This window comes from Sciurus carolinensis, chromosome 2, assembly GCF_902686445.1.
Source record: "Sciurus carolinensis chromosome 2, mSciCar1.2, whole genome shotgun sequence".
NCBI lineage: Eukaryota > Metazoa > Chordata > Mammalia > Rodentia > Sciuridae > Sciurus > Sciurus carolinensis.
Genome location: NC_062214.1, coordinates 61,728,319 through 61,739,992, shown reverse-complemented (window position 1 = coordinate 61,739,992; position 11,674 = coordinate 61,728,319). Strand labels below are relative to the sequence as shown.

General features: G+C 34.1%; 1 pseudogene; it reads left to right on the top strand.

Moving 5' to 3' along the window:
• The first annotated feature begins 1,813 nt into the window (after positions 1 to 1,813).
• LOC124976333 (stress-induced-phosphoprotein 1-like) lies at positions 1,814 to 2,771 on the top strand (annotated as a pseudogene).
• Positions 2,772 to 11,674: the final 8,903 nt, after the last annotated feature.

The window sequence follows — 11,674 nt, the reverse complement described above, 5'->3', positions numbered from 1 at the left end:
TCCCCCATTCCTTTACCTTTAACATATTATAAGTGTTTTATAGTTAAAGTGGGTTTTGTATAGTTGGATCTTGTTTTTTAATGCACTCTGAAAAATCTGTCTAACTGGTATACTTGGAGTATTCATGTATTTTTTTTTAATTTATATACTTGGAATGATATCTACCATGTTTATAATTTTCTGTGAATGGTAATTTGTTCTTTGATTATCTTTCTGGTTCGTATTTCATTTTTCATCATATAAAAGTTTCAAGTATAACCAAAAAAAGGCAGACAAGAATTATTTCACATAGTGCTTGTTAAAACACAAATGTTACTCTAGTGTCTAAGTGTTACATGAGAAAAAAAAATGGCAAACTAAGCTTTATATCTGGAGAAATTAGTAACTAAATACCATTCACATATTTTATGTAGTTTTTCCTGACAACATGGGACTTTTTAAAATATATAAACCTGTACACTTTCTTTTTAAAATTTATTTTAATTCCACAGAACCATAATTGGGTCTAATAATTTTATTTTTTGTATAATATCTTATGTTCATAATGAAAGGCTTTTCAATTTCTCCCAGACATGATTTACTTCCTAAATTTTCTGAAGCAACAGATGTTACTGGTAATTTTCCACAAACTTATTCATCACTGCAGTTCTGATTCCATTTATAGGTTATATCTTAGGGTCAGTAAAATGATCTACTAGGCTGCCTAAGTCAATTGAATATAATAAGTGCCATATTAATTGCATTGATTAAGACAAAATTACCAATTTGAAAATAGATTTACAGAGATTATGCCATCCTAAAAATGGGAAGAAAAATTAAAAATAAAAACAGACCCACAAATGTGGGACACTATTAAGCACACCTGTGTATATGTAAGGAGGTTGCATAGGAGAAAAGAAAAAAAATAGTGACTGAAAATGTCAAAGTCTGATGAAAAATATTGATCTACACATCCATGAAAGTTCAATAAACTCCAAGTGGGATAAATGCAAAGAGAGTCACACCCAGACACATCATGATAAAAGTGTTGAAAGTCAAAGACAAAGAGGAAATCTTGAAAACAGAAAGAGAAAAATGATTGTCACATAAGGGAACTCCATTAAGATTAGCATATAACTTTATTAAAAAAACAGAGGTCAGAAGATCATAGGATAACATGTCCAGCATATTGATGAAAATGAAAAGCTCCTAATCGAGCATATTATTTCCAGCAAAATAAGATTGTTTAAAAACTCAGGCCAAAGACATTTTGGAAGAAAATAAAAACCAAGAAAATACATTGATAACATACTTGTCTTGCAGTACTAAAAGTTCTTTCTGCTGAAAACAAATGACACCAGAGAGAAATTTAAATTCACCAGTTATGTCATGTGCTTGCTAATTATAAGACACTGTAGTTGCACATCTATTCTCCTTTTTCTTATCTGATTTAATCATCTTAAACTATAGTATATAATTGCATATTTATCTATGACATATAGAATTGAAATATATTAGAAAATAAAAGTGCAAAGGAGGAAGAAGAGAACAAATTTGCTTTAGAGTTAAAAAATTATATCACATGGTAATTCAAGTGCCCAGGATAAAACAAGAGAATCAGAAATAGTCAAAAAATCAATAATATAACAAACTCTATAAATACTTATATAATCTTTCCTTTCCACAGTTTCCTTAAAACTCATGAAGTCATTAAAAAATAAACATAGCATAGTAGGATCAACTGTGAAACAAACTGTAGAATTTGTCCAAAAAATGACAAGATCCCAGGTCATAAACACTCTTGGGGTCCTCATTGGGGTGGATATGGGATGCAATGCACCTCCCACCTCTTCCCCCAAAAGAGACCAACCAAAAGGCAATGGAAGATCTTCCACAGAATAAGAATCAAGAATTGAAAGAAAGAGTTGGGGAATGATGCCTACAAAAAGAAAGACTTTGACCCCATTCTGAAGTGTTATGACAGAGACAAGGAACTGGAGCCCATCAACATGGCATACATTACCAATCAAGCAGCATCATACTTTGAAGAGGGGGACTGAAGTAAATGCTGGGAGCTTTGTGAGAAACCCATCAAGGTGAGGAGAGAGAACCAAGAAGTCTATCAACAGATTGCCAAAGCATATGCACAAATTGGCAACTCCTACCTTAAAGAAGAAAAGTACAAGGGTGCTGTTCATGCCTAAAAGTTCCTGGCAGAGCACAGAACCCCAGATGTGCTCAAGAAATGCCAGCAGGCAGAGAAAATCTTGGAGTAAGAGCTACATCAACCCCTTCCTGGCACTGGAGGAGAAGAAGAACAAAGTGTTTTCAAAAAGACACGATCCCAGGCCATGCCACAGTATACAGCAACCATTAAATGGAATCTGTGAGATGCCAAACTGCACAGCAATAGAGTTGCCTGCTGCACAAAACTCCTGGAGTTTGAGTGGGCACACGAGGATTGCTAGGATTGTATCCAGCTGGAGCCAACCTTCGTCAAGTGCTAATACACAGAAATCAGCTGACCTAGAAGTCATGAAGGACTACACGAACACCATGCATGTGCACCATATGGCACTGTATGATGGTGCAGTCCCTCCAACCTGATAGCCCCTAGAGTGTGAAGTAACCAGCCATAGTCAACCCTGACGTACAGCAGGTAATGAGTGACCCAGTCATGCAGCTTGTTCTGGAGCAGGTACAGAAGAACACTCAGTGAACCCTTAAAGAATCCTGTACTAGCGCAGAAGATCCAGAAGCTCATAGATATTAGTATGATCACAATTCTGTGATGACTTGCTCATATCCTATTTCCTTTACCCTCACATGGAAAGACAAACTGGGATGGCAGGAAGTAGCATGATGCAGAGGGAGAGGAGAGAAAGAACAGCTTATCTTTATATTTATGCATGCCTACATAGACGACAGACTTACATGGCCAGTGCCTCGAGCCTTCTCAACACACACCTGGTCTCTGCAAAGCTGTCCTGGAGTTCCATTTCTCTTTCACCCACCTTGCAGCTGCTGTCTCAGCTGCTCCCCCATAGTTGTTTGTTTTTATTTGGGGCAGTGAGCATATATGGGCATTAATGTAACAAACTCTATAAAGGTAGGAAGTTCTTCATGATGTGAGATTCTAACTTTCCTCATTAACTCCCATTGCCCCTTCTCTACTAAAACAAACCAATTGGGAGCAATTATAAAAATGAAATACTATAACAATGAATTTATGAGTTTGTTTTACCTATAGATATAATATGTATAAAATATTATAAGAAAGCATAAAGAAGATATACAACTATAGAAATACCAAAAAAGACTATACTTGTTAAAGGTTATTAGAGATAAAGATGAATATTTTATTATAAGAATGGGCAATTAATCTGGAAGCTATAGCAATTACATGTGTATAAGCATTGTAATGGTTAAGATATGAAGTGTCCCCCAAAAAGCTCATGTGTGAGACACTATGAGAAAAGTTAAAGATAAAATGATTAAGTTATGAGAGCTTTAACCTAGTCAGTGAATTAATCCACTGATATGGATTAACTGGGTGGTAACTGTAGGCAGGTAGGGAGTGGCTGGAGGAGGTAGGTAACTGGGGGCACACCTTTGGGGTTAATATTTTGTCACTAGTTAGCAGAGCTTTCTCTCTGCTTCCTGTTTGCCATGTCCTGAGCTGATTTTCTCCTCTATACCTTTTCATCATGATGTTCTGCTTCACCTTGGGCCCAGAGCAATGGAATCAGCCATATAGGACTGAGACCTCTGACACTGTAAGCACCAAATAAACTTTTCCTCCTCTAAAATTGTTCTTGCCAGAGCTTTTGGTCACAGTGGCAAAAAACTGACTAAAACATGCACATAAAAATTTTGCACATGAAGCAAAACTGAAAGAAGTTGAAGAAATTTTAAAAAAATCAACAGGGAGTGGGATACTTAAATACCCCCTTTATAATGCAAAGAACATCTACACAGAAAATTAACAAGCAAAGAAAAGACTTTAAAACACACAACAGGAACCTGAAAACACTATACCCAAGAGCAAGGAAACATACATTATCCTACCTTCAAAACCACTAGGGACACTCTCCAGAAAAATCCCTGTCCTAGGACATAAAACAAACCTCAATAAATTTAAAGAGATTGAATTCTCACAAAGTATCTGCTCCCATAACAATGAAATAGAATTACAAATGCATGGCAGGAAGTAACTATACAGCTGTGTGGAGTACTCAGGGCCCTTCTCCAGTGAAAATGGTAAAAGTTATTCTTATATAAAAACTTTTCAGTTTCTCAAAATGGTCCTAAAGAGTTTGGAAAACAAATTTCAATAAAATCTACTAAGAACAGCAATTCTGTGGCATGTGAATGAAGACCACTCCCTCCCTACTCCACTCCACATAGGTGTAACCAAGAACACAAAACTCCTCTCCCCATAGATCTAGCCAAAGAGCTATTTCCCAAGGGATGCAAGGACATTAGTGTTTCTCATTCTGCCCCAGTTACCTGTTCCTGAGGCCAAGTTCTGGGTGGGTACAACTGAAACAATAATTGAAAATTGTTGACAGAAAATGTCTGACCATCCAAAATACCCAATTAAAACCATGAAATGAAGGAATAGTTTTTCTTTCAAAAATAACAAGCAAACATATGAAACAATCTTTCTACCAATAGATTTCCACTAAAGGAGTTGCAGAGGAGTGTATTTAGGTAAAAGGAAAATGATCTTTGCAGAGATGTCTAGAACAAGCAAGACACAATAAGCAAAAAGAATTGTGAATATGCTCAATCACAGCAAATTCAATAAATCTGAACAGAGTTATAGTGCTACAACAGTCATACACAATTTGAAATAAAAAATTAACACAATAGAACTAACATTCTGAGAAATAATAGTAATAAGAGTAGATAGTATTTGAAATTATAGAATTACAAGATTATTTTGTGGTTGGAGGAACAAACCACTGTGAAGTCTTAGGATTCGTGAAATTAAATATCCATGTTTAAAAAAGTAATCAAAAAAGCATACAAATATAACCTGAATCTTTCAACTAGCAAAGGAAAAAAATTGAATTAATTAATTAATTAAGTAATAAACATAGGCATGCAGGTATTTCTTTGTTATGCTGATATCATTTCCTTTGGTTATATGCCCAGAAATGGGAAAGCTGGGTTATATAGCAGATTATTAGTTTTTTGAGAAACCTACATACTGTTCTTCATGGTGGCTATACTAATTTACATTCCCACCAGTAAGCTATGACTTCCTTTTCTCCACCTACTTACCAACATTTGTTATTTTTACCTTTTTTGATAACAGTCATTCTAAATGTGTTAAGATAATATCTCTTTGTGGTTTTGATTTTCATTTCCCTGACAGTCAATTATTATATTTTTTAATAAATTTGTTGACTATTTGAAAGCAGATCTTACATTTCAAAGAATTGAAATCCTAGAACCTATTCTCTAACCACAACACAACTAGGTTGGAAATTTGTAGCAACAGTACAAACTTTAAAAAATGTACACAACACAATCTGTTTCTGAGCACTATACCCCACTAACATAGTCAAGGCTCCTTTAGAAACTGTTGGTTTCACATCTAGAGTCACAAAAATACAGTGTGAACCCTGAATAATTGTGCTAGAAATCAAAGTCACCACAAGCAAGAGCCCATTTTGCAAAGACTCTGGAGTGTATTTAAATGGCCAAATTTGGGACAATGTGAGCATCAATGAAAATAGCAATGATAATGGCTTGTGACTTAATAGACATCAAAAATGGAGAGAGAAGGAAGAAGAGAGGAGAGAGAAAACAAAGGGGAAGCAGAGATAGGATGGGAGGGGTAGGGGAAGGAAAAGAGGAAAAGCTGTTCTTTATAGATAAAAAGCCAGGTAATAAAAGAAGAATATATTCTTCTAGTACTGAAAAGTAACTCTGTTGTGATCATCAATACAATCCCTGAAGAAGGAACACCAATGGATAATAAAACCATTTCATGAGAAATTGTTGGGGAACAAGGTAGTCATAGGTGACATATATCACTCCACAGATTACTTATTAATTGGAAAGAGGGAAATAAAAAGACTGGGCAAACCTTATCAGTTACAGTATCTTGACAAACAAGCTGAACACCCACTTGCTAATGAGGCAAGTTCCCGCACCGGGTGCTCCTGGCACACTGTGCTCTAAGAACACAGCCCCACCTGAGAAGACTCCTGCCAAAACTGTTCTACCTGATGCAGACCAAGATTCTGGATCTCACTTCCAATTGTGGAAAATACAAACCAAAATGAAAGACTAAATGAAATGATGCAAGGAGGAAATAATAAAACCAAGACTGCGTTGTTTCATACAATGAAAGGTTTGGATTCCATATATAGGCAAAATCATTGGGGAAAAAGAAAGGAACACTTCAGAATATAAGAGAGGTTAAGCAGACAAGAAGCAAATGCAACATGTGAATTTTGAAGGGACACTGGTTCAAAAAACCCAGCTGTGTAAAATGTATTTGGGGGACAATTAAAAAATTTGAAGGAAGATTGAATCTTAGCTCATATTAAACAATTGTAATAATTTTATTTAAGTACATTAGCAATATTGTTGTCAAGTATGTGAAGAATGTTAATTCTTGGTAGAGGCATGTTCAAATTATGTGTTTAGGAGTGAGGTGCTATGGTGTCCTCAACAAACTTTTGCAAGGTTAAGTAACCTTGAGATCAACAGATGTGAATTGAAAGAGAAACAAAAAGCAAACAGCAAAATGTTTACCATCATTGAATTTAGGAGTAGGGTATATGGGAATGCATTTCACTTTTTATTTTTCCAAATTGTCTCTACATTTGGAAATTTCCAAAATAAAAAGTTGGGAATAGTACATACATTTGAAAAGTTAGAAAGTACACTTCCAAATAACTGAAAGAATAAATCATTCAGGAAATTAGACAATTTTTTAAAACTGAATGATACTAAGAGCAATGTTGAGTGACATAGATTAGCCAGGAGAAATTAATTTCTTGAAGGCTGGCATATATGCCTGTGGCTATTAATTGCAAGACAAATGTGTATTGAAATTTGTGGGATTTGAGCTAATGCAATACATAAAAAAAAGTTTGGCTTGAGCAGATTGTATTATAATAAAGCTTAAAAATCAATGGTTTAAACAAAACATTTAAAAACTGGAGTAAAGGGTGCAGCACAGAGGCATGCATCTGTAATTCCAGTAACTCAAGAGGCTGAGGTAAGAAGACCATAAGTTTAAGACCTGTTTGGGCAACTTAGCGGGAAAGAAGGAAAGGAAGGAAGGAAGGAAGGAAGGAAGGAAGGAAGGAAGGAAGGAGGGAGGAGGGAGGGAGGGAGGGAGGGAGGGAGGGAGGGAGGGAGGGAGGGAGGAAGGGAGGAAGGAAGGAAGGAAAGAAAGTAAACAAATTGGAGAAATGGAAATAAAAATAGAAAGGTAATAAAATATCTAATGACTCATCTAGAACTGATTTAGAAAAAGAAAAGGAGGATGTGGGACTGGTGTATATAGCTCAGTGATGGTGCATGTGCTTAGCATGAGGGAGGCCCTGGGTTTAATCCCAGCACCAAAAAATTTAAAAAGTAAAAATAGAAAGACCTCACAAATAAAAAATACAAATGAAAAAGAATAAAATTTATATATAGTCAAAATTAGTCAAATAAAACCTTTTTTTTAAAATTCCATGCCAATAAAATTGACTACTTAGAGAAATTGATAAATCCCTTGAAAAAAAATTTTATCGAAATCACTTAGGAAGAAATATGTAAATGCAGGATGATAGCATAGTCTTGAAATAAGTTTAATCATCAGTCACAGATTTTATGTAGCAAACCAGGAGTAAGCTATATGAGAATTCATTTAATGAGATTAGAAAGGGTGTTGTTAAATATCAAGGAAAATAACGTGAATATTATATGTGATCTTTCAGAAAAGTTTAAAAGATAAAATATTCTGTATCTTCAGGTGCAGAAACAGCATTTGGTAAAGTGTGACAACCACTCGTGACAAATACCTTAACAAATAGGAATGGAAGGGGAGCGTCATATATCTATGACAAACACAGCTGAGCCAATGAGGAAGCATTAAAAACACTTCAACAATCACACAAAACAAAGCATCTGCACATGCCTTCTCTCCCACAAATACAGAAACTTCTAGATGATGCAAAAAGACAGAAAGCAACAAAGCATGTGAAGGTGGAAATGTGAAAAGCAAAGTGATTGTTATTGGTAAAAAGGTATTATTACTTCTGTGGGAAACCTCCATTAAAAATGTATAGGCACAAATGAAAATTTGTAAGACTTTAGACAAATTGCTTCATATAAAAAATCAACTGCATTTTAAGAGAAAAATATAATTAGAAAATTCAATTTCAAATAAAGGAGCATTTAACAGAGCATTGTAGAATAAGGTGATTAAGAATAAGTCTAATGCAGGATGTGCAAGGTCTTTTTAAGGAAAATAGTAAAACTTTATTAAAGGGTCATTTAGAGACTCAAATAAATAGGTGAAGTTAATGGGTAGAAAGCCTCAATACCATAAAGATGTTGGTTCTCCCCAAATGAATTCAATGTAATTCCAACATATAATCTGCTCTTTTTTCTTTTTCATGAATCATTATACTTATAAAATAGATGTCAAAGAGCATAGAGACAAGATCACCAAGTTGTCACCAAAAAAAAAAGAAGAAAATTTCATTATCAGTGATCAAGACTTTTTTTTACAAATGTAGAGCTATAAAATGCGTTATCTATTCAAGAATATACAAACAGAACATTAGAAAATAATTGCTTCAAAATATACACACACAGAGAATCTGATATATGACAGAGTAGAACTAGAAATTTGTAGAATTGTTTTTTTTATAAATGATTCTTAGACAATTACATTTTTATAAAGAAATAAAATTGGGCCCTGTATCTTACAATACATGATTTTGGTTTTAGTCAGATTCTAACACTTAGTTTATATTAACTTACTTTACACTCAGGACTACAACAATGCAGAGTCTTAAAAAATATATTCTTGCTTTATAGATGATAAAACTGAGACACAGAGGAATCAAATACAAGTTGACATTTGCACAGGGGAAGTTTTGCAAGAAAATTATAATAGATGGAATTTGATTTTCAGAGGACTTGCTTTTACAATCCTTATTCTTAATCAGTATTCAAACTGTTTTTAAAATCAATTCTAGACAGAATAAAAACTTAAGTAGAAAACCTAACCTTCAGAAAAATATCTAAAAAAGAAAATCTTCCTCATCCTGAGGTGGCAAAAAAATTCTAAACAAGATGCAAAAAGCACCTTCCTAAAGGAAAAGATATACTCAATAATTAACTTCACTTAATCAAACACACATTTCAAGAGATAAAATTGTGAGCCAAAAATCTGGGAAATGATGCATGGAACATTTATAACCAATAAAAAACTAACATTCAGAATTTGTATAATAAAATTTCAAGACAATAATGAAAAGATTTTTTTAAATCTCATTTCAGTGAATAAAAGACATAACAGCATTTCTTGAATAAGTGTTCCACAAAAAAGAACCAAAAGCAGCCAAAATACTCCATAGCTCCAACTCATCCATAGTCAGGAAAACTTAAGGAAAAGCTAAAATTGGATTCTACTCTCCAAAAAGAAAAACAAAAAGAACTGTAATATCAAGTGTTGACAAGGAGGTAGAATGACAAAATATCTACATAACTGCTATCGCAAAACATCGCTGATCACCCACTTCAGGTAATATTTACATTGCCCAATAAGGTGTGAACCCACATATCTGTCTGTACACCAGTTCCACTCCTGATCCATATGCAAGAATATTCTTGGTGGGATTTTTGTAATCACTAAACTTCTTTTTTAAAAAGCACACATTTTGTAACAATTAACAGATATGTAAGCTCAGATAATATTCATTCAATTAAATCTGCAGATGGGTTACCAGCTGGATCACTTCATTCTTATTCTCTATGCTATACACCTACTTTTTAAAATAAAGAATATATGTTTAAAGTATCTGATTGATATATAAAGTTTTTGAAAAGGATTGTAAGACTAAAACAAGTATGGAATACCACGAAGACTTTTGAAAGCTTCTTACTGCTTTTGTGTCTTTTTAGCGAACACAGGAGAGTGCCCACATTTTGTTTCTTTCCTATTATGTTGTTTACATTTTTTGCCTTTGTTTCTGTTTTGTTTTTAACCTATCACATGTTAGCTTTGAATTTAAAAATAAAAGCAATAATAATTTTCAGAGAAAATTTTTATCTATGGTATGTGAATAATTTTCAGAGAAAATTTTTATCTATGGTATGTGAATTTCTGATTTTGACAATATAGTATGTAAAACAAAACAAACAAAAGGTCCTTCACTGAGTGAATGGATGAAACAACAGTGGTACATCCATTGAGAGGATGACTCAATATAAAAAAAGAAGGGATAACTATTGATATATGCATTAACTCAAGGGCAACACCCTAAAAGAAGCCCATCTCAAAGAATTACAAACTGTATAATTCCATTTTTATGACATTCTCAAAAAGAAAGAATTATAGTGAACTTTGGTGAGCAAAAACAAACCAGTGGTTACCATAGGAAGTGGGGGGGTGTAGTTTTTCAGGGGGATGGAATTTTTCATATGTACCACCATAGTGGTAGCTTCATAAATCTGTTCATGTAAAACTCATGCAACCACACACACACACCCTTAAAAAAAATTTTACTGTATAATTGAAAGAGGGAAAGAAGGACCGAAGGACAGAAGAGAAGAAACTGTACTTTTCAACGCAATGTGGTATACAACATTGGATCCTGGAACAAAAAATGGACATTAGTGAAAACAACAACAACAAAAATGATGACTAAGTAAAGTGTGTAGTTTTAACAATAGTAATGTACCAATTTCAATTTCAACTTCTTAGTTTTGACAAATGAATTAAAGTAATGTAAGATGTTAACATGGGGGAAAACAGCAAGCAAATAGAAAATTTTTTGCATTACTTAAGGTAAAGTTTAAATTATTCCACCAAAATGTTTAGTTACAACAAACCCAAGGACAAGTGTGTATCCTATATTTTTTATTTCAAGACATACTAGGAGGAACATATCCATGTAATTCGTTTGTATGATACACAGATATCTCAAGAATAATTCACAAATGTTAGCTGCTTCTGAGGATTCATGGGTCTCAAAAGATAATATGAGAGAGATTTAATTATGTACTTTTTTACATACTTAATTTTGTACCTTGTGAATATATTAACTATTTAAAACGAATTTATCATTTTAAAATCTCAGGTGTTGAACTGATTGGCCAAAGGCTATGCATCTTTTACATTTTGATACCCATGGCCATATTGCCTGGGGAGAAGTTCCTCATGAACTGATAAGGAAATTGCCCCAGGCTCAATTCTGATGGTTTCCTTAGTTCACTGAAATAGTCATGCAATTCATAATTAATCTTTAGTTCTCTCAATGCTTCCAGCAGCTTCTAATCTTGAACTATGTACTGTTCCTCACTTAGAGAAGCCTAGGCAGTTCTGCCCCCAGGACTCAGACTGCAGGAAAAAAGTTTGACTGGCAGGACCCCAGGGAGTTATGATGAGGATCTCAATGGAGCTCTGCCCTCATAAAATAATGACCATCTGACCCTCTGAGTGGCAGTT